At 32.3% G+C, this 24074-nt stretch overlaps 1 protein-coding gene across 2 annotated transcripts in view; it reads left to right on the top strand.

The window, feature by feature from the left end:
• The window catches only part of LOC142329011 (ABC transporter G family member 23-like), a 198843-nt gene that overhangs the window by 128172 nt on the left and 46597 nt on the right, over nucleotides 1–24074 (top strand). Inside the window, exon 3 of one of the 2 annotated variants that reach the window (XM_075373254.1) lies at nucleotides 9812–9920. The exons of the other annotated variant lie outside the window; for it this stretch is intronic. The gene's annotated coding sequence lies outside the window, so the exon portion shown is untranslated. The remainder of the gene's footprint in view (nucleotides 1–9811; nucleotides 9921–24074) is intronic. 2 annotated transcript variants of the gene reach the window in all.

Consider the following 24074-nt stretch of genomic DNA (forward strand, 5'->3'; position numbering starts at 1 on the left):
GCGATGTAAGTTTTTCTTTTTCCTTACCTTTGCTTTTATTTATTTTATATAGGAGCCTAATAACGAGTGTGTTTATATCTGTTTTAAATCTACATCTGTGTTTAAATCTGTTTATATCTATTCTTTTGTTCGAGTCCTGTATGGTCTTCAAGTGAAACGGTTATGTTGAATATTCTGGATCATATTTCTAAATATAGACTATTTATGTGATATCCGGTCGATGAAAGTGACTACCCTTGTTGAGCTTCTGTATATTTTCAAAAAGTGTTTTTTTTGGTGAGGTCAAGAGTAATGTGTTTGTATTCGGATGTAAAGTTTAATTTCGGATTATATTTTATTGATGTGTATAGTTGTTCTGCATTGTACGTTGCCAATTTTATTGCAGCAGGGCAATTTTGATATTCTACAAGTACACAAAAAAAGGTACAAATCTCAACACGCTTAAAGATTATGAATTATATAAACACATAACTAACTCAAATGAAAAGAAACGATTCAAATCTTATCGTATTCTTCAACCATTTTCTAAATATACGTTTGGCTAATTCTAAAAAAAATGTACAATACATCAACCAATACAAGGGTGAAAAAATCAGCATTAACCACTAAAGATCGTCACAAACTCGTGAAAATATATTGAAAATAAGTTTTTAAAATAAAAAACAACATAATTTTATATTTTTAAACGTTTACATAAATTAAAGCTACCAGGATTTTTTTTTTCAAGGTCTGATCGGTCACGAAATTAAAACCACAGTGAAAATAAAAAAATTTTTATTTGTAACAAGTACTTACATAATTATGCTATTTCTCTACATAGTCACCACCCCGATTTAGACATTTGTAGTAGCGTGGTACCAACTTTCCAATACCCTCGTTATAGAACGGAGCCGCCTGTGTTTTCAGCCATGGTTCTACGCTGGTCTGCAGCTCGATGTCTGTGCCAAAATGTTGTCTTCCTAGCCAGCGTTTCATGTGAGCAAAGAGGTGAAAATCGGATGGAGCCAAGTCCGGGCTGTATGGTGGGTGATCAAACACTTCCCAACGAAAACGCTGCAGGAGCTTCTTTGTTACAGCTGTAGTGTGCAGCCGAGCATTGTCATGGGGAAAGACAATGCCTGATGACAACATTCCTCTCCGCTTATACTGAACTGTCCTTCGTAGACGTTGAAGAGTCACGCAGTATGAGGCTGCAGTGATGGTCGTGCCACGTACCATGAATTTCACCAAGAGAACTCCATTCCGGTCCCAGAACACAGTAGCCATACACTTTCTGTTGGAGAAGGTTCGCTTGAACTTCTTTGGTTTACTGGGAGAATGAGAATGCATCCACTGTTTGGATTGTTCTTTTGTTTCTTCAGTTTCGAAATGGACCCACGTCTCGCCCCTATGACAATTTTGTTAAAAAAATCTTCTAATTCATTGTGGTAGCGCTGGAGAAACGTTAGGAAGGCGTCCATTCTCATTGTTTTGTGATGGTCGGACAGCATCTTGGGAACCCATCTCGCACACAGTTTGCGGTACTGAAGTCTCTCACTCACAATGGTGTAGAGAGTTGACCTTGAAATTTCAGGAAACAATCACTCAATACAGAAATTGTGAACCGACGATTTTCTCGAATTCCTCATCCACTCGCTCAACGAGATCATCGGTTGACACTCGCTTCCTTCCCTGACCGCCTGCATCATGAACATCTGAACGTCCTGCTTTAAAGTTCCTGTACCATTGTCGCACTTTGCTGTCACTCATTGAAGTTTCACCGTACACATTACTTATTCGTCGATGAATTTCAGCTGCATTACACCCCTCAGCCTGAAGAAATCGAATTACCGCACGCACTTCACACTTGGCGTCACTATTGTTGAAGACATGTTTACGTGCTACTTGCGTGTTCAGAACTAAACGAAGTGACGCGGCGTGATTGAAGGCCGTACTATAGACGCTGCGCAAAGGTTCATCCGATTTTTGCGCGGGTTTTTATTTCGCGACCGATCGGACCTTGAAAAAAAACCCTCGTAGATGGGGAAAATTGTGCAGGCAGACAACGTTTGAAATATGTAAAATAAGTTGTTAGGGGGTGTAGGATGTAGGTGGTATACCAAAGTGAAACAACTGGCACTAGATAGGGAATCTCGGAGAGCTGCATCAAACCAGTCAAATCACTGAAGACAAATAAAAATAAATAAATTCAGAGTCAATAACATGTTTATCAAGTTGGAAGGCTATTTAAAATAACCGGGAATGGAATACAGTTACCACAATCTAACTTGGGCGAGAAACTTTATTTGCATTGCAACTTTACTGTTTAAATAATTTGAACCAATGAAGATAAGTACTTATGATATATCGTTGAAAATCTCTTAATGAGGACTTACTACTGCAATCAAGAAAAAGCCCAAAATCCAAAAAAAAATGGATTTTGGGCTTTTTTGTACATTTTTGATCCAGTCGATTGCAATTAAAAGGGAAGGTGCACAACTAGATGTTACAACAGTTCTAAATCCAAAATTTCAACATCCTACGGCTAATCGTTTTTGAGTTATGCGAGATACATACGTACGTACAGACGTCACGCCGAAACTATCAAAATGGATTCAGAGATAGACAAAATGGATATTTCCGTTGAAATCTGAAAACCGAAATTTTTCGTGATCACAATACTTCCGTACAAGGAAGTAAAAAGTTTCGGTGATAGTGAGAAAACTCTCCTCGCCACAGCTTGTAGGGGTTCGGAGCTTAGTTTCTACGTAGTGTAGATCTAATGTGAAATGGTATTTAACTCCTTCCGATCAAAAATGACAATAACAATATATCCTAAATTACTGTTAGTTTTCGGTCGGTCGCGCGCGCGCGCGCACACACACACCGAGAGAGAGAGAGAGTGGTACCGATAGTATGGGTATATAAGAAGCAAAGCCATTATCTAGAAATTTGTCCGCGCGAAATTCTTTTGAATTAAGAACTGGAAAGAAAGAGAGATGGAGAAAGTTGATTTGACTAATTCACATATTTATTTCTCCGTTTACACTCGTTTTATATATATATATATATATATATATATATATATATATATATATATATAGTTAAATGTATTAATGTTTCCAACTTTACGTGTGCAGTCGTGATGTAAGACAAACAGAGATTCATTTACAAGCTGGAGGTGTTTCCTGTTATTCCCCAAAAACGTATCAAAATAATGACTTAGATCTGCTTTAAAACAGTTTTAATTATTTCTCTTAGATCTAGTCGTTTACCTTCATTCGCTTAGACAAAGTAAGCTAGGCAAATTCAACTGGTTTAACCAGATGAATTTTTCACCTGGCATCTTTTCGAAATTATTATTTAGGGTTTTCTCAGAGCTTTTAGGTAGATTTCATAAGAAAACTACCTACTGTAATGGGTACCATGATTCGACTTCCGAAAAATTTCAACATGTGTTCAGGTTTCATATCTCCCAGACCCCAAAACTATTGTCAGTTCAAAAGTTTATCCATATATATATATATATATATTTTTTTTTTTTTTTTTCTTTTTTCACTTTCTTATGAACACTATAACTGCCGTAATTTTGCGCCAATCACTTTCAAATTGATACATAAAATATAACGACCAAAAATTTTGGTCGTGTTCGTTAATGGGCAAAATCGGATCATGGGGGTGGAAATGAGGGAGGGCTTTTTCGAAAAAAAACAACAAAATATCGCTACAACTTTCTTATTAACTAAAATATCGAATTAGTTTAAAATTCCTATTATTCTTTTTATAAGGGCGTAATACTTATCTAATTAAAGTTGTTTGGTACACCAACCATTGGCCCAGGAGGTTGAAAAACTGGGGTTTCGAAGAAAAAAAAGAATCTTACCTCCCTTAATAGGCACAGTATCAAATCGATTTAAAGTGGTCGTTAGTCCTCTAAGCATTATCTAACACGTTTGTCTGAAACAATTTTTGATATGACCAACGGCAAGGGAGAACCAAAATATTTCTGGAATTGTAAGAAGATGGGGCTTGTCGTATGCTAAACATGTCAAACTTTTTCCATTTGAAGTTTTTGTTAACTTTAAGGTGGAAGTCTTTTTTATCTCCTACATAGCACCGGTAAAAAATCTACCTCCGCCTTCCGGCGTGCCGAAAGGGATTTTTTTAGATACCATATACAAAATAAGCTTTTACTTTACTTCAGTTGAATATCAGCTCAGCTTAAAGATTCGTTATTTAAATCTATTTGAGTGAGCGACACCGAATTAAAATTATAATCCATTCAAAAAACTTGAAATTTGTTTAATCTTAGATTATTAAGCTTGTTTTTTATTTGTACAACATTTCTTAATTAGGTGATAATTTGAAATAAATTTATTAGTTTATAAAGGATTAACTGAAAATATGTCACAGTAGGAATTACAATATTGTTTTAGTTGTAAAAAAATGTGATGGGATTTTAAAAATAATACTTAAACTATACTAGCAGAATTTTATAGATGCAGTATTATAGTACACAGTGTTAACTACAAACGGAAGTTTGCGTTTAAGATTAAATCAGACGCAAAAAAGGAACTCGTTTATAATAGGTACCGATTTAATTGAAGCGGAGAGGAAATTTTTAAGATTATGGATCGGAAATTTGAAACACGATTTCTGGAAAAAATATCGAATTCTGACGGAGTTAAATCGGTCATTTCGGTTTATCCGAACAGAATTCTTAGAGGGGATCAATATTTCGATTTTTTATTCTACAGATTAATTACCCTGATACATCTATATAAATGAATAGATCTAGGTATAATAATTACGTGCGTGGCATCACAAACACACACATATACCTTACACGTACATACACACAAGTACTTGATAAAAGATTTAAGAACTTATGAAGTAGGCCATGGTCATGGTTAAAACATATTTCAGGCGGGATTATTTATAAAAGATGCGTCCTTATTAGATTGTGTGCAGTTTTTTTTTGTCAATTATTAAGGACATCGTAATTAGCTGATGTTGTGAATAAACAACAAAATATGATAATTTGTAAAATGATTTAATATATAATGTCAAATATGAAAAATTAAATTGAATAACTATGTTTTTGTGTAATTATTTAAATTTATTTTATTTCCATAAAAATTTTATTTTTAATCACAAATACTGTTGTTAATTATTTTCATGGTATTTTTTTTTAAGAATGTATATAAAAGATTTGACTTTATATTTAAAGAGTTATGTATAAAAATTACCATTTTATAAATAGGTTTTTAATCTTTTAAAAAATAATCTAAATAAAAGATTTAGTTATTAAAACATATTTTTCATAAACAGGCGTAACACCTGCTTTTAAACCGATTTCCAAAAAAATGTTAATTCGACTCGTGTTTATTTTTTATCTGTGATCAACCTTGAATTGATTTTTTTTTTTATCAATTCTGAAATAATTTCAGTGATTTTTTTTTTACTATCTTATAGTTATATTGTACAACTCCATAGTAATACTGATTTTTGCAGACCTTGAGGTTTCATAACTAACTAAAAAACAATGTTTTTTTTTCTTAATATCCCGAGACCGAATAGAGTGATTCGAATAAAATTTGGCACATGATTTTTGTACATGTGTTATTGGCAATATCTAACTTCAATCAGTTGCAGGAATGGGGAGCTGAGTACCAACATTATAGATTCCGTATTTTAAAATTTTACTGAAAGGATTTGTTCAAATAACTCAATGCTCTTAAGTGGCTGATATTTTGACTGATGTAATTCAAAGCTACATGCTTCTTAATTTAATTAAATGATTCGATTATGTTAGTATGGCATTTCGGTTATGTATTTGGACGATCTATAGGACTGTCTTTTGAAAGGCGGTGCTTGATATTTCTGGTATTAAGCCCACTGATATCCTTGCGACTGAGCGCTAATTACGTTTTGATGTCAAGATGGTAGGCCAAATTACCTCTGGGCGCATAAAAGGAATAAACAACCAAGGTTTTCGTTTATGGCAGATCACGTTGGACTGAATCGTGTGATGGCCGATACACGCATGTATTTTTCCTGATGTGAGAAGTGTGCAGGTTGTTAAGTAGATTTACCCCAATCGGCATACCACAGAATTTCTTTCTGGACATGGCGCTTTTCGAGATAGGTTGGCCACATTTGTTTTGATTAATTCAGCAACTTTTAAGGTCAATTGCCGAGAAGACGAGGGTGCTTCCCAGGTCTTTATTAGTTTCATAGATCAATGGCAGAGGTGAATCTACATCTTCAGTGATGTCGTTCAATCGCCGGAAGTTACACGAGAATGTGATAAAGAGTCCTTCTTCTTAACAGTAACCACCAGAGAGTAATAAGGCGATGTCGACGGCTCTATCATTTCCTGCCTCGGCATCTCTTCTACTTGTTCTCTTAAACTCCGCTTCTTTTCTTCGCTATACCAGTACTTCGGTAAGCGAAACGGTCGGCTTCCTTCCTGAAGTTGGATCTCATATACTGCGCACCGAGTCCGTTGTAAGGGAATGCTGGAAAATACTCCCCGATGCCGCTTCAATATCGTCTCTAGTCTTGTCTCCACCTCAGGGTGTGCTGTACGTTTTGCTGCCGACCAGTGCAGTTTCAATGTTATAGGTACAGGTCGATCGTGCCAAAAAACGGTTTAACGGTTTTCCCTGCCAACATGAAGGCAACCATGACTGTAATCCAGCACGGCTTGTTGCTCTTTCAGGCTTAGTTGTGTCCTAAGATAAGTTCTTTCCGAAGCACCGGGACCAGCAGAAGCGTGGTGGAAATTTTCGTGTTGCCGCACAGGAGCTTGCTTACACCACTTTCGTGGTACGGCAGGAAGAATTCCATGCCAGATCTATCTGGATATCTTTGTTGGAATTGGCTTGCTTAGGTACCAGTTCAGCTCTTCCAAAGCTGAAGTTGACAGCAGAATTTATGACTGCCTTCGTGAATTGTCCTACTACTCCGACTGTGACTCTCGGGATGTCCGAGCCTTGTTGACTGAGGATCCCGGTTGGTTCCGTTTGCCGGAACTCTTATTCGTTTTCCTCCTGTGCCTTCTTTATTTGACTTTTCCGTGGGAAATGGCGCTCCATGCAGTAAAGACACCACGGAGCTAAGCTGCTTTTACGTCAAGTTGCGTTATCTTCTGTTTTAGCCATGGAAGTATCATCATTGAAGCCCACCTACTTGATCCACCGACCTCCATCTAAAACTACCGCGGCTTTCGTGATTATTCTTCAAATTCATTGAACCTTGGATCTCCTGCTTGTCTGCTTCAATGATGATGGCTCGATGAAGCAGATTGTTAGTATCAAGGATACTGACGACGAAGTTGAATCTGGGTCTGAGCTGTTCTAGCAGTATTGCTAGGAAAACAACCTTGCTACCTATGCCTAGTCGATGAATGAATTTCCTTTCCTGCCACAGGTAAAGCTCCATTAGTTCATTTTTCCATAAAATCTGGCATTTTTCCATAAAATTGGGACCACTATTTGGTAATAGTCTGTGAGCGATTATATTCATGCCGAAATTGGTCAATGAACACGGACCAATCAAGTAATAGGTCCTTGTACTGCCTAACCCAGGACAGAGCCACTCCTTTCAGCTGTCCTTCGGCATAGTCGACTCATACTTCAATGGGCATTTTCTGCTCTTGTAGCTGCGTTTGTAAATGGTAAAGGAACAGTTCTTTTCCTCATGTGGTAGGCTGCTATTTCATTTGTATTTTACTGATGCAAATGTCTGTCGAGGCATTTACATCGGTGGCATCCCAACCGAGGCTTGGCTGATGATTGTGAGATGTAATTAGTTAGAGGGTCTAAAGACTACCTCCGATAAAGCCTCTCAGGGATCGGAATGGAGAGATGATATGACGACCGGTAACATCACAAGGTCTTCCCCCTACAGGTTTGGGATGTAAGTTGCCATTATCATCGGTGGAAATTTTGTATGGTTGCCCGTAATCAGCCGTTCAATAATGTTGTTGGTCGCCTTTTGTGTTTGTCTGTCGACTAACATCTGTTTGGTAGAGGCGTGGCTAGGTCCATTCTTCTCATCCAGACGATTTTCACCCCACATTGGGAACCACTTGTTCCCGACTGCTTCGACGGTACGTGGCATCATAGCATCATAAAACCTTGTGGTAGCACTGAAAAGGACCGTTTGTAGGTTTGATGAGGTAGTCTTAAGAAGGGCAGTTGATTTCGATAGCTGGTCTCTGGCAATGCCACCTCGGCTCCACAGGTAGTGTCGGAAGTTGCAGCTTGTCCATTGGAATTGAACCGAGCTTACCTTCAGCAGCAGTTGGGTCCCCACTGTAGTAGTGGTCCCTGTAGTCCCACAGTCTTGGGTCGGCCAGACCTGCTGCTCTGGAACGTCGGCATTCACCGATAGATCCCACATTGGGGCAGCCATGGAACTTCTTCTTTTCCCTTCTTCTTGGTCTTCTCCTAGTGGTAGTCAGAGAGAGAACGTCCTCGCATTACTGTGCTGCTGCTTACAAAGGTTGCCTGTGTGTGGTAGGGTGTTGCGCAGTCAGCTGGCTTGGCGGGAGGAACGCGTAGGTGAACTGCAAGCACCCCCTGACATCTAACGGCTAGCGTTGCGCTGGTCGATTGGAAATATAACATGTATCAGTATGTAATAATTTATTAGCAATTAAATAACGCTTAGAAACTACTATAGAAAAATTATTTCTACCTGTGTTTGTAAAATTAAAATAAATAATCTGTCGACAAAAAGATGTGCAATATTGTTTTAGACAATCCAAGTTGAACTTGGTAAGATAGGTTTAAAAGTGTCTAAATCATTCAATCTCCCAACTTAAGATAGATTGCCTACCTAAATACAGCTGCTTAAATAAATTGGGAGTTGATCAAAATTACTTGTGGAATGTAATTATCAGCAGGCACTCTTTGATCCATTCTTTCTTCGTTATTTAAAAAAATACAAACAAACAAACTTCGGTAAAGAAGAAGTCTTAATTTAGTAAGTAAAACACTTAAAACTCATCTAACACTCTTCTATCAATCGTATTCTGATGTTTTTGGTAATGAGAATCCTCTCGTTGTCCTCTAAAAAGGAGGTGAGACTATGAGGGATTTGGATGCATTGTTCCAAAAATAATGTAAACCAACAACAAACTCTTATAGGTCAATAAGACTGGATAATATAAAAATTTATTTTTAGGAAGAAAGAGACAGCAGTTACCTACAGCTAATTTTAGAAAGATCCCCTCAGTAAAAGTGGTAATTTTTTTTTTAATACAGAAATTTTCCAATATCTACGAAAAAACTGTTTAAAAATGGAAATAACAATCCTGTTTTAAATTTTAATTCAAAATTGTTCTTTGAATGGTTTTTCTGTTTCGTTTAAAATTTTATTTTATTTATTTATTTTCTGTGTAACAGCTAACAATAGCTGTGTAATTAACAATATTATTAACAATCAACAATTTTATTTGAATATTATCATAATATCTGATGAAAAAAATTAAAATGTATTAATTAAAAACCTAAGGAGAGATAACAGTTAGGAGGAAAAATGTTTTTTTAGTTCAAGTTAGGATTAAAGCTGTATTAAGATAAAATAAATAAGAAAGATACATAATTCATTAAAGATGAATTCTATTTTAGTACAATCTTCTTTGTAATAATAATAATAATAATAATAATAGTAATTGTATTAGTTTCCTAATGCAATTCTTTTGTTTCATCATGCATTTATTTATTATATAATTAAACAGGATTATAATTATTATATAATGACCTAAGGTGGGCATTTAATTATATAATCTCTTAAAAAATAATATAAAATTATGTTGTAGGTGAAGATTCCAGTAGAAAAAGAAGAAGAAATTATTTGAAATAATATTTAACTTTATACACAATGAAATCATGCTTTTAATTTTAGAACATCATTTCTGTTTAATATTTGTAAGTTATACTTATTTCAGTTTTAATACAGTGTGCTAGTTTTATTTTATTTTTTAGTTTAATTTTGACAGACAAATTTAGAAAATGAATTATTTTCTTTATATTTTAGGTGGAAATTTAATTATGCACATATATTTTATTTATTTATTAAATTAATACACAGAATTTAACACAGATTCATTATGACCGCTTACATTCTCACCTTTCTTTTTTTTTATTATTTCTCTCATGCTCGCATAAACTTATGCAAATTAAAAGACAGAATGAGGGAAAAGAAAGAGTAATAAAGAAGGTAAATTATTTATGAATATATTCTGTTAGCATTATCTTGCTAAAATTTATACAGTAAGTTCTTGTAAAATAAACAAGTTGATAATGTATCCGACATATGTCTATGCTAATGTAAATCTTGCATTAAAAAAATAAAAAATAAATAAAATAAAAATAGTGAAATACTCAGAAACTTACTGTTCATTAAAATAATAATAATAATAATAATAATAATAATAATAATAATAATAATAATAATAATAATAATAATAATAATAATAATAATAATAATAATAATACTTTCTCCACTATTTGCCAAGGAGGTTTAAGGAACACAATGATCAAAGGAGTTTGACATTAAAAAAGGAAAGAAAAAGAGTATATTTTGAACTCTGTATTTACGAATAAAATCAAAAATTATATGCAATTAAAGAGAGAATAATTTTTAAAAGAATAATTAAAGTAAATTTAAATGAGGATACAGAAAGTTATGGAATATTCAGTTTTAATTATTTAAAAACCCATCAGTAGCTAATTAATATAATTTTAACAAAAGGGAATATTTTTATTCAAACTAGTTTGAGTCAGATGATCTTTTACATAGTTTGATATTCTACTAACATTATAAGTGGCAAAGGAAGCAAGGTTCTTTCTTGAAGGTTGAAGTATATATAACGCTGTGTAAAATCAAAGATAATTATTTGTTTATTCTCTCCGGTAACTATAGTCCTATGCCTAATTATAACTGCTCTACCTCTTATGGGTTTGTGATATGAAATGAATTTTATAGCATGTGAAAAAATGCCAAGGTTGACCAGGATTTGAACATAGAACTTTTTGGATGAAAGGCAGAACTGCTACCACAAAGGTCATTGGAGTGGGATGTTGTCTAGTTTGATAAATGTGGGATATCGTCATTTGTTAGAAATGTTTTTTTTATTTATTCCACTTTTTGGCGATTCATTTAGCAGTTAAGGTAGGATAAATTAGAATTTGATTTTAAATCAAATTTTACTTGTTATTCTGTTACTTACCGTAGATGCTACAAACTCAACATATTGATGTGATAGAGGTAAAATGATGGGTGAAAAATTTACAGGAATTTAATTCCAAACTAGTTGATGTAGAAGCCTGTGAACTATGTGAAACCTAACTTCACCTTTTCCTACTAATCTAAACCTCTAATAATCGGGAGGCAACAATTTTTTTATGATTAATTCATCACATAAGCTTGAAAATTTTACATGGGATTGTGATATGCAGTGAGGAAATTTTGCAGTAAAAGTATATGAAAAATGTCATGCCTGAAATTTGAACCTTCTGGTTGAAAGGCCAAAATGCTACCATTCAGACAATTTAAACTTACTGGAAAGGGAAATAAATTTTTGAGTGGAGTAAAAACATTTTACTCTTAAATATTTTTGATACATTTAGATTAGGATTTATAAAGACAAAATAAATATTCAGTTTATTAAATAGAATAATAAAATATTATAACATTTAACTAACTTTTAGATTACACCAAAATTATGGATCCAAAGATCATTTTAGGGTATTAATCATACAGCTCCCATCAATGGAGTTAACTGTTAGTACAGTTATTAATAAATGTTTAAATTATCTAGAAATTATTTGAAAACCGCTTATAAAACATAGACCGACAAACACAGCAGCCCATTAAAATTAAAATACAGTGATTGCTAAAAAATATACATTATGCAGTGTGGATGTGGATTCAAAAATAGATGCAGGCATTACATACAACAGAATGATACTCGACCAATCAACTTTTAGAAATTGTACACTTAGCACATATAAGCCATGATCTAACATGGCCAACAATATAAAATGCAGGAACATTTGATAAAATAACATTTTACACTGAACAAGCACACCAAATGCCGATTTCTGTGGCAAAGTGGTAGAATCTCAACCTTTCATCCAGAGGTCTCAGGTTCAAATCCTGGTCAGGCATGGCATTTTTCATATGCTACAAAAATTCCATTTCCATATCCCGTCCACAAGCTTCGAGCTTATGTGGCAATTTCATCAAGCAAAAAAAAAAATAAATAAATAAATAAAAATAAATAAAATTTATACTTTACATATTGAAGGTGTTTCCTACTCACTTCAAGATTAATAATATGTTCAATTAATAGTAATGATATTTTTAATGGCAATTATCTTGAAGTAGATAATGATAGTGGTTGGGGTTCCTGGCTTGGTGGTAAATTACATTACAACTCGATGGTTCTATAGCACTTGGACTGCCTCAGGGAATAGCATCCTGAAAATTCAATAATCTGAATTAAAATAAAATTGGAGGCTTTGGTCTCTAGCGTTTTTCTTTACAATTAATTGGTCCATTGACAATAACAGTTAACCACAAAAAAATAAAGCAGCAGTATTTCCAGTAACCTTTGTACAATATGATTAATCTTGAAAATATATTTTTGAACTACAGTTTCTTCATAACTTAAATGAATCACTGAAAATATATAAATAACTAAAAAAACCATTTAAAATCATAACAGAGTTGCTTTATAATACTAAGTTCTTTTTTTTTCTGTGCCAAACATGGCACACGCTATGTTCAAAAAGTTGATGTATAACCTTGCTTATATGTAGTTGCATGTATGTACATGCATATGTTTATTATGTTCACTGTTTGAACTGTCCAGTTTGCTTACATAGTTATGAAAAATAATGCTGAGTGCGTTATTTTAGTAGGTATAAAAGTACAAAATGACTTTGTGTGACAGCAAATTCACATTGTTTTCATTTGAAATATGTTATCAGTTCATTACACACCATTTACGCATGAGCCACTGCACGTGCTGTGTAGTGTTCGATGCGGGTTTAGTGGTTGTGACCACACTTTAACATCTGTGGTGACTTACCAGGCGTTCCTGGATACTCTGTTTCCAGATGCTCAGGGTGAAACAGAGATCGGCGTTGCGGCGGGGGCTATGCCCTTCCCTGGCATATGGGCTGTGGATCTCATAGATATAGACCAAGTGGTTTCTCGAATGACACTGAAAAAGGCACCAGGGATTGACCAACTTGACCCAGATATATTCATTCTATCATCTGATGTCTGTCATAAGAAAGCTCATCGGCCCATCAGCCTCTTGCCGGTAATCGGCAAGTTGCTTGAAAGGCTGGTTGTGAAACAGCTTTGGGAAAGCATTGAGGTGAACTGTTTTCTAAATTGAGGCCAGTATGGTTTCACAAAATGGGTTGACATCAAGGATTGAATCTTAAATACTCTTACCGAGGTGAAAAGCACTGACTGTAAATATGTTTTGGCAATTTTTATAAACATAGAGGCAGCATTTCCTTCCTTGTGTTGGAGTTCTGTCCTTTATGAGTTGAAACACCGCTATGTTCCCGTAGCCCTGCAGGCCGTAGTATGTGACTGTTTGTCTAATCATACGGTTCTGTTTAAAGATGCACACCTAGGTGTGGAAAAGACCATCACCAGGGCAAGCCTGCATGGTTCCGTTCTCGGGCTCCTGCTGTGGAACCTAGTATTTGACAGGTTTCTGGAATTGACATTTCCAGAAGGGGTCACGGCCCAGACTTTTGCTGATGACTGTCTCCTTTTAGTTTGTGGTAATTCACGACCGCAGCTGGAAGATCGAGCGCAAGCCGCCTTGTCAACCGCGGAGGACTGAATGGACATTCAAAATTTAAAGATTTCTGTGCCCAATACGAATTTTATGCTTCTCAAGGTTGCAGACAAATTATCGTACAGTCGAAACCCCCACATTAACTATAAAGGCTGTGTGATCAGCCAAGCGAGAGTTCATAAGTACCTATGTGTTTTGTTGTTTTGTTTAATGAGAAGTTACTGTTTAGCAATCACATTAGGCAAGTAGCAGTGAATGCCATCTCAGTGATGCACAAACTTAGAAGGATTGCTCAGAAGGACTATGGGTTGTCTGGCTGTCAAATGTACATGGTGTACGGAGGTGTCTTTGAAAGCATGATCTCTTATGCAGCACCCGTTTGGGTGCATAGGTTGGATATGAAGAGTGCACTTGTTCAAAATTTAAGGAGTGCCCAGCGCAGAGCCTTAATTGTATGCACTGGTATTTTTAAAACAACCTCCTACGAGGCTACCACTGTATTGAGAAAGCATCCCCCAATCGATTTAGTGATGAAAGTTCGAGCAGCCATGTGGAGATTGCGAAGAGGCAAGGAGGCTGAGGTATTTGGGATGCGGTTTCGGGCCGGGCCAGTACCAGAACGAAACAGTGATCACAATGGACCAGATCTAAATTTCATTCAGTTGCCCATATCCCGCCCACGGAAGAGGCTGTCCCACCAATATCAGTAGTTTACTTAAGGGAAAGACTCCTAATGCATTGCTGTGGGAAGCTAACCTTGAGATATATGGCTAACCACCAGCCAGTTAGGGCTCCAAGCACTTTAATATGGTGGACAGGTACTTGCTGGCATTTAGTGACCTAGGGATGGCAACGAATTGCTGTTTAGACGAAGTAAATTTTAATTTATGGATGTCATATATATTTTAAGTAGTTGACAGGGTACGCCTACCCATTTTAGTAAATATATGACAAGTGAGTAGTTGGGACACGTAAACCAGTGGTGTATGGCACTAAGCTTAGTCCACTCACGCTGTTAGGTAAGCTCTAGGATCTATTTAGGACACTGGTCACTAAACTGTTTCAAGGCTTAGTAGCTGTTTGTGGAACAGACATTCAGTCTTATACTTTAGGGTGACCAAATAGGGTGGAAATGCCAGGCAAACCATCAGTTCATTACAATTTCTTACAGTACATGTGATTTTATTTATTGCTCATTAATACTGATAATAATTGTAACTTTTTAAGTAGCCTATACTGTGTCATGGAAATTTTTTTACTATAGGTTAGCTCTTAACACTACTTAAGTAAAACCATTTATTGCTAAACTTATAACTTATCATTGCAATGTAGCTTATATGAGAGATATTCAATAATAATCGTAATTAAATCGTGTAATTTTTGATAGTCTAATACCACAATTGGATGTCAAGGTTTTCGTGTGCTGATGCAGTATAGTAAATATCCATAAGATGCAGGTCAAACAATGTTTTGAATAAATATAAAATTTTTCAATATTCAAGGTTACTATCTTTTTTTTAATTATAAGTTTTGTTTTATATAAAAAAATAAACAAATTTCATGTCATGAATAAATAAAAAGAATATTTGTGTAATGAATGAATTATGAATTCCAAAGAAGTTATAAAAAAATGTTGAAAGGTTAAGGTTATTGTCAGTGAGTGACAAAGCTATTGTTATTTTCATCTGTCTTTCAATGCAGTAATTATGTACTGTTAATTTTATTATCAGTTTTACCAACATCATAGATAATTACAGCACATTTGTATATATTTTTTTATTGACAAGCAAGCAATGATTTATATTTTAATAAACTGAACACATCCTTTCTTTAATTACTGTTAATTAATCATATTTGACATATATTCATGTTATAAGAGGTAGTACATTTTATTTTCTGTATTATAGTGAAGTATGATTAATGCATTATTACATATCAGCTGTTTTGTAATGCTCAAAGACACAAATTAATTTGTACTTTTATTTGATTTTAAAAATATAACTACTTTTAATATTAAGAAATGTTACTTTTAATATTCCTATATTATCCATTTATATTGTTCATTAGAATTTAATTTACACTTATGTTGCTGGACTTGTTAGCCTGAGAATGACATAACAAACAGCTAAATTTTAATCCATCAATAGTTACCGAATAATTTAATATCAGACAGTGTATAGTTTACAAGCATCCCGACCCTGTAGGGGGAAGAAAGCCACCTTGTGATAGTTTACAAGCACCCAGTACTTGAAAATACTAATAGCAGAACAAAATCACTGAAAAGAGTCTAATCTATGATTAAGTTTATCAAAACTGCAGCCAAATTTCATTTTATTTGATAGGATTGGGTTAGGACCCCAGCCCTTTAGGTAACCCCCTTATTGTGTAACATCAATGATCCACTGGTTCTATCATCAAACTTCTTTAATCCTCAGCATGGGATGTTCAACACAGTCAGACCTATCCCTATAGACACTGGTAATGGGATAAAAAGATCAAGGGTAATGAAAAGGGATTTGTTAGGAAAGAACAACCTATCTACTGAAGTTAATATGTATGCTTCACATTATTTATCATATATTAATAAATAACAATAGCAGACGGTATATTTTTTAAAAATGAAATAACATTGAAATAATATTGATTTGTTCGTACTATAATGTGTATGCTTAAAGATCTCAATCTAAACTTTACACAAGTCAATTCTGTATCGTCAGGAGATGTTTCAAATGTGTAAAACTACCAAGTTGTAGGGGATGGAGCCCAGCTTTTCTCTGGAAGCAGTAAGTTCACCTGCTAGTAGTCTGGTATTTTGTGCAACCCTGAAATGGAAGCAAAGCCTATAGATAGCCAGATGTTGTAGTGATCAACATACTGACTTCTAGACCAGCTGCTCATAGATTTGATTTTGCAGCAAGAGTCTGGGATGTTTTAATACAGTATTTATCCATTTCATTGTTAAAATAATTCAAAAGCAGGTTTGAAGTCATAATAATAAAAAGTAAAAACCCATAGAGGGATTCTGAAGATAGATTCTGATAGATTCTGAAGATCGAAGTTTTATTCAAAGGTACGTCAGGCTGCAATGTAACTACTGGTACTGCTGCAATGTAAGGAGTACATTTCAACCAAGGCGTTTCAGTGTAACTACCTTAATGTTTTGTTCAGAATGTAGTGTAGTTATGCTGATCTGACTTTTTTTTAGTAGGTAATCAGAAGACTGGCTTTAACCCAATAAGCACTTAAACCATTTGGCTTATTATGCATCCACAGACAGGAAACAAAATAAAAAATTCAATCTGTAGGTAGATCTTTCATTACATAACTCCACTGATGTACCTTTCAACGTACTTATAAAACTGATAATGGGATAAAGAGATCATAGGTAATAAAAAGAATTGATGGTAGGAAAGAAAATTCCACCTATTGAAGTAAATGAGGGTGATTGACTCTAGTAGACCGAATATTCTTTTAAAACCTAGAACTCTAATATTATAATTTCTACCACAGATATATTCTTTGTTAACATTATTTTCTCGGGTTCATTTACTGCTTTCTATTGTGAGACTTTATTTACAATAGATTATAATAAATTATATTTATTCTTCTTCTTTATATACCTAATCCATTACCAGTTTTATTTTTGTTTTTCATGATGGAAATTGGTAACAGATTTGCTTCAAATTGTTTATTTTAGTGGAATAATTAGAAATCTCAATCGTTGTCCTGAAGACAGGCCTTCTATATATCTAGTAGAAACAACGTGAGTATTCTAGTGGTTTTGAAACTACATTTAATGATAAACACAACTTTTTTTCTTTTTTATGCTCCGTGATTGAAAATTACAAAGAATTTATTAAAAATGATAAGTTAGATATTTAATTTGTTGTACACAGTTTATACAGTAGTTTAAAATATTGGGTAGTTATAAACCGATAAAATAATGTTTTGGCTGATGAGGAGTGAACGGTTGAAAGCAGTAAATATTGTTTACAGTTTACTATTGAGAGGTAGAGATTAGTTGCTAGAATTGTGAATTTGTTGGCAATATTTTTTTACTATTTAATCATATTTTTTTCATGTATATTTGCAGCAGAAGTTGTCATTCTTTTTTGTTATCGTAGACAAGTTTAAAAGAATAGTTGCAATGTTAGTTGATAAAAAATTCACAGTATCTTATTTAGCAAAAATTATAAATAGATAACTCTATAAACTTCTAACTGACAATTTTTCATTTATAATCCAGAGTATGTACTACTAGACTAGAGCAGGTTGATTAATTCAATAACTGCTTCAAATAATTTGCCTCCTTAAAATAATAACATCCTATTAATTCTGTAGCTGGAATCAAGGATTTTTTTCTTAAAATGGGAGCAAGTAATCAAAATGAGAAATTTAATCAACGTAATGCCCTTAAATCATAATTATTATTTATGCTCTATAGTAGCAATGTTGTTTCCCATTTATGCTTGATTTTAGGCTGCTGAAAATTATTGTTATGCATTAGTGCTTCTTTACATATTTTACCTTGATTATTTATTTTACTATTTTATTAATATTACTATTACTATTTTATTTTATTATTACTATTTTTTTCATTGATTTAAGAATATTATACTTAAAACTTCATTAAAAAAATCATATTGTAATTTAAAAAGAGATTTTGCCAAAAAATAGGTAAAAATATCAATTGACATTATTGAATGTAGTACTGTATTCATTTTTTATGGAAAAAAAATCTTCAATGATTTATTAAATAATATTGTAATATATTTTTTCTTAAATTATTGTTTTGTAATTTGCATACGTAATATATGTGATGCAATCTATGAAAGAATATAATATAGAATAATAATAATATAATTTATAATATATATAAAGGCATATTATAGAACATAGGCAGAACAGAAACATGCATAAAATGCATGTAGTCAAGTCAACTCAGACTACATGCTACAGACTGTCTGTGTACATACAACTGAGTTAGTTGTGCTAATTAACCATATTAACTGAGTTAATTTATTAATTCATTAATTAATAAATTAACTAAATAAATTACTCACCTAAATAAATTACTTAATAAATTACTCAGCTAATTAATTAGCTGAGTTAATTAACCATATTGTTAATTTAATCATTAGATTACTGTTTGATAATAACAATTAAGCTTAACTTTTTATTTTGCTTAAATAATTAAACTCATTTTGTAGTATCAGTTATGACCCAAAAGATTCTAAAAGAGGGTCTGTAATTATTATATATTCTATAATAATTCCTACTTCTTCATCACTCACTCAGCATGAGAATTTTCTAAACAGGAGTAGATATGATGTGAGTTACTGATCTAATTTCAACTGGTAATAACCCACCCACACATACATTTTTTTCTTGTATTCTTGTATATTAATTTTTTTTAAACAATTTTTATTGTTATTTTTGGTTCATCTGTCACTTTTGTTTTGTTTCATTTTTATTTTCATACTGAATTCATCTATTTTTCTAATGTTTCTTTTCATTATTCAATGAATTGATACAATTAAACATATTTCGTAATTCATTTGCATTTAAAGAAGCTGAAATAACAGTGTTTTAGCAGATCTAACTGTAAACAGTCTGATGAAACATGTCATGATTTTCTATATCTCTTTGAAAATACATAGTTTGTACAAGAAACTAACAAAATACATACTGACAAATATGGCAATAAGAATTTTATAGGAACAGCATGAATGCACTAAATATTACTTATATGGAGTGGACACACTTACGTGCAGACACAAGGAACAAACACTACACAAAATAATGGAATCAACTTCTACAAATCACCTCATAGAAACAGAATAGACATAACAAGACATTTAACCAGTACGACATCCAAATCTTACACTTAGCAATAAAAACTAAGGTCTTGACATACTTAAAATGATACAAGGGCAGTTTGATAAGTAAGGTTAATGAAAAAGAAAACAATTATTCTAGTTTTCAATATAAACCTACTTTTATATAATAACTAGCAGACCCGGCAATGTTTCACTATTGCTAGATTTGAGTATATATATAGATTAAATGAACACAATTGAAAGTTTGATAAAACATTAACAAAATGAGCATTACCTAACTTCACAAAATTTAACCTTTCCCTTTCTTCCTTTACCCTTTCCCTTTTTTCATTTTCCTTTTCAAATTTTCATTTTTACCATATCCCTTTCCCCATTTCCCCTTTTATTTTTTATCCGTTTCCTTTCCATTTCCTTTTACCGTTTTTCCTTTTCCCCATTTCCCCCTTTTTTTATTTTTTCCCCTTCTTCCTTTTTTGATTTTTTCCCTTTTCTGATTTTTTCCTTTCTTCCTTTTCCCCCACATGTAAATTGGTCTAGTAGTTTTTTAGTGTACAGTGGACACACATCAAATCAGAAATATTGAAATGGAATCGTAAAATATTTAGTACAGTGCGTGTTGTTTTTACATCCAACAGATAATGCTGTTTTTAAAAAAAAAAACATGTTTTTACCTGTTACAGGTGTGACATCTTAGGTATATAAATAGTAGATATATAAAAACATGCACATATTAGAATGCAATGTTGTGTCAAAATTTCAAAGCAGTTGGTGAAGAACTTTAGGAGATTTAAGATTTTGAACAAACGAACAGTTACAATTTTATTTATAGATATATTATTGGAATGCCATACTTACAGGGTTATCTAATCTTTTTAAGATGACTATTATTAAAACAATGTAACTGTAAACTTTACTGAAGAAGGTGCTGATAATTAGCTTTGAAGGTCGTTGGGAGAAAATATGTTGTTAATATATTGAAACTAAGTTGTTTAATATTTTAAAATTTTACTTGTGTACATTATTCCTTACTCTTTCTCAGTTTTTCTTTTTTTTTTATTAATATCTTCATTGTTTCTTTTGTATTTAAGTTAAAAATCATTTAAAGAAAGTTTAAGATTTAAATATTAAAAAAAAATAATAATAACAATTGTATGCTTGAAGAAGAAAGTATTGCCTTTTTTGAAGCTAACTTTATACTGTTAAAAATGTTCTGTAAGAGTGAAAGAAATGTTAAATTAACAATGCAGGGTCATGACTATAATAAGTGAATACATCAAAACTTCATGGCCAGGCTCTATCGATTTTCAATGGATCTCTAAAGATGTTTGGGCTCTGCCATTGTCGCGATGGAAGATGACAGCTTTCCTATTGATCAATTCCAGTCACTTTATCTAGATTGCTTAGCATAATCTTTTCTTTTGTTGACAATAGACGTTAGAATTAATTATTTGACAGGTAGCAGTACCTCATAGTGAACAGTTCTTTTTCAATACTATCACACACAAATCATCACTTTTTTTGGCATCAATTCTGGCTTTTGCATCATTTCTGAAGCTTCGCCTTGCTTTGACGAGTATCTTTTTCATATTTTATTGATGTTTGTGATCCATTTTTCATCACTATAATGAACTATTTCAAAAATTGTTTTTATAATAGGAGTGATTCACAGATGGAAACAAGATCCATTAAACTTTTTAATTGTTAGGTCACGTGGTACCCAACACAAGCTTTTTTTGTACTCACTCTTCTTTAAACGGTTTAAAACTGTCTTCTGGTGAATGTTTAGTTCATTACTTATATCATGATTGCTATTGTGTTGGTCTTGCTCAGTTTTTTCATGATTTCATATACTTTTTTAGTCACTGGCCAACCAGAACAAGGTGAACCTTTGACATCAAAATTTTCAGACTGAAACTCGAACTAGCTTTGGTCACTGTTACTGCATCATAACCATTAACATCACAATTTTTTTTATCTGGCTGAGTCATAGTCTTCCCTTTTTTATAATAAAATTCAAAATGTATTGAATTTTCCTTTATTTTTACTCATTTTCAGTAGATAATAATCTTTTAAATAAATAAACCAACATAATAATAATGTTTCTAAAAATGCTCAGTGTTATATTTACAGAAATATTGCCAGATTTGATTACTCTTGAAAAACACATTAGTGTTGTGTGATTTGATTAATGTTATCATATCAGAGTTATGCAATCCTACAGCAATCTACAATGAGAATACAAAGTAACTTTTCCCCAACCCCAATATTTATTAATATGATAACTATCATATTGTAATTTGATACATAATTACATCAATTGTATTGTAATTGTTCTAAAATATATCTGTCTCTAGGTTAAATGGATTAAGTATATTAGAATGTATGTCAAATTATTATTGATTATATTTAAATCAGGGCCCTTTATATAGATGTATTAATTTTGATCATACATTTTCAATATTTGTCATGCAGATAGTATGAAACTGTTAATACAACCATTCCTTAAAATGAATTATTAAAGAATGTTTTAATTCCTTGTGTTATAACCTTATTATATTGTATAATTAATGATGAATAGAGTACTATCGTCATGAATCTTTATACAATTTTAAATCTAAAGTCGTTATTCGTGATCTATAATATAAATTTAGCATCTACAATTAGAATGCAAATGTTTTTTGTTCCATTGATTTAAATAAGTAAACTATAATTTTAGTATGGGTAATTTTGAAGATGTATTTTTCTAACCCTTTAATTATCAATTTTTGTAGTCAAGTCAGTTTAATGACAATGTATATATTAAGAATGATTACAGGTTTTAATATATGTATGTATGTGTGTAGGTATGAATGTAAAAACTGTAATTCGTCACTCTTTTATTTATAACATTCTGTAACTTGTCTTATAAACTTGAATTTGTTATTCAACTTGAATATATGTGAATTTTCTTAACCATACCATTGTACAAAAATGAAAAGGGAATATAGTATCACAAGTTAATAAAATCACTGAAGTCATTATGAAAGAAATTCTAGCCTGCATTTCAAGAAACTGCCAGCACCAGGTTGTTGATGATATAGAACACTAATTTTAATATCAATATTTAAAAAAAATATGTTACAACATAATTACCTGGGGTGGAAAGTATACAGACAACAGTTTAATGGAATAGATAGGAGAATAATTACTGATGTTGATTCAACATTTTAAGTGAAAAAAAATTCTTTATTTATGTAAAAAAAAAATTGCACATTTGTTCATGCAGCTACAGAGGAAAAACGTGAGTTTCATTTGAGAAATAATGTAAACATTCAGGAAAGTAAATGAAATTTTTACAAAATGATGAAAACTGTGAACATCGTTTTGATGACAGATAAAATTGTATGAGGTGAAATAAGCTGAATTGATATCTACTATGAAAATTTACCTTTCTACCATAGAAAAGAAAAATAACTGTAGTGTAAAATAAAATAAAAAACTTCCTCAAAAAATTAAAAAAAAGCGATAAATCACAAAAAATAAAAAGCAAAATATTGTTAAATCTGTTTTTTGTTTTATTTAATATTTGCTTTTTAAAATTTTTTATGGTAATAGACTTTTGTATTCTATATTCTAAGTTGAAAAAATCATATATATGTTATAAACTGATAAAAATAGGTAGAAATAAAACTCTATATAAACATAGGTAAAAGTAGTTGTACAATAATTTTATCATTTCTGCAAAAGTTTACAATACAACAGCAATAATAATTTTTTTTTTTAATTTACTTGTAGTGAGCTCTTGTATTGGAAGGTGAACAGCTTGTGTTTGTAGTTAAAGCATTCAAAAAAAAAGAAGAAAAAAAGGCAATTTATATTTACATTTTAAATCAACAGCTCAAATAATTATTCATTGAATAGATTTGAAGTATCTAACATTATAAGTAGATAAAACTATTCCATTAGACCTCTAATGTCTAATCACATCAATCATGTGAATAATATTTCCATATGATAATGAAAAAAAATGTAATACTAATATTACTAGTAATAGAAAGCAATAGTAATTAAAAAATTTGGTACAAAGTAATAGTAATTGTTAGTACTGTAAAGTGGAGTGTACTAATATTATAACAGAAGGGGTGTTTTATTAGATGATGGAATGTTTATGGGATGATGAAATTAATTCTTTTGTACACAAACCATATGTTTTACTTTGAATGTAGATGAATCAAGTACTAAGTTGTAAAATTATAAAATTTTATTAATAACACGCTTACTCCTATCTAATTTACATCTGACATTCATTAAAACAATGGTAATGAATTTTCAAGATACAAAAATGGGTTGTCAGACCTTTGTTTGAGGCAAGTAAGTATGATCATTCAGACTGATTTTTAGTTAAATAAAAGTTTTGACATTTCTGATGAGTT

This window comes from Lycorma delicatula, chromosome 8, assembly GCF_047948215.1.
Source record: "Lycorma delicatula isolate Av1 chromosome 8, ASM4794821v1, whole genome shotgun sequence".
NCBI classification, from domain to species: domain Eukaryota; kingdom Metazoa; phylum Arthropoda; class Insecta; order Hemiptera; family Fulgoridae; genus Lycorma; species Lycorma delicatula.